Source organism: Seriola lalandi, unplaced genomic scaffold (assembly GCF_002814215.2).
Source record: "Seriola lalandi dorsalis isolate HSWRI2012SDOR001 ecotype SW California unplaced genomic scaffold, Sedor1 jcf7180002055008, whole genome shotgun sequence".
Classification (NCBI taxonomy): Eukaryota; Metazoa; Chordata; class Actinopteri; order Carangiformes; family Carangidae; genus Seriola; species Seriola lalandi.
Genome location: NW_019525551.1, coordinates 2665605 through 2666268, shown reverse-complemented (window position 1 = coordinate 2666268; position 664 = coordinate 2665605). Strand labels below are relative to the sequence as shown.

The 664-nt window shown below is 38.3% G+C and overlaps 1 protein-coding gene across 2 annotated transcripts in view; it reads right to left on the bottom strand.

Annotated features, from left to right (window-relative positions):
- The window catches only part of wwp2 (WW domain containing E3 ubiquitin protein ligase 2), a 71659-nt gene that overhangs the window by 40492 nt on the left and 30503 nt on the right, over nt 1-664 (bottom strand). The window lies entirely within an intron of this gene.

Here is a 664-nt window from a genome sequence, read left to right as displayed (position 1 = left end):
AAGACGACGACGGAGACTCAGCTCCTGATAGTTTCTCAAGCGGGGTAGAAGAGGATTTTGAAGAAGGCGATGATCTATTTGAGGACATGTGAGTGCATTCATCACAGTATCATGGTGTTTATCTAAAATATGTGGATAGGCTATATGTATTTTACTGCCGATGCAGCATTTCCACTATTGTTATCCTACCCTGCTCTTTGTCTCTTCTATAAATCCATGTACTGTCCCTGGACTGTTGCAGATAGAAACATGTTTTCAAAGCTAATTTAAAACATGTTTTTGAGATAGGTGCTGCTACTCTTGGTGCAATCGTCTGTAGTGGTTGATTTTTAATAATGTTTGAATGGCTTCTATTGGGAAAAGTAAGGTGGCCCCAGGGGCTCAACGCACTTTATAGTAGGAAAACACATGCAAATAGTCAAAACACAAACAACTTCAGGAAACATCCTCATCAATTTGACAACACATGCGCTGCAAATACTCACAACACAACGGAAGTGTTTCCAGGGGACACAAAAAAGTGATGAGGTAGTTCACCTGGTAGAGTGTTAACAGTCCTAATATAATATAATAATTATAAATATAAAACATTATAAGTATTTTAATGGTGTTTCTTTTAGATCTGATGAAGACTACATACCCTCCACTTCACCTGGACAATCTC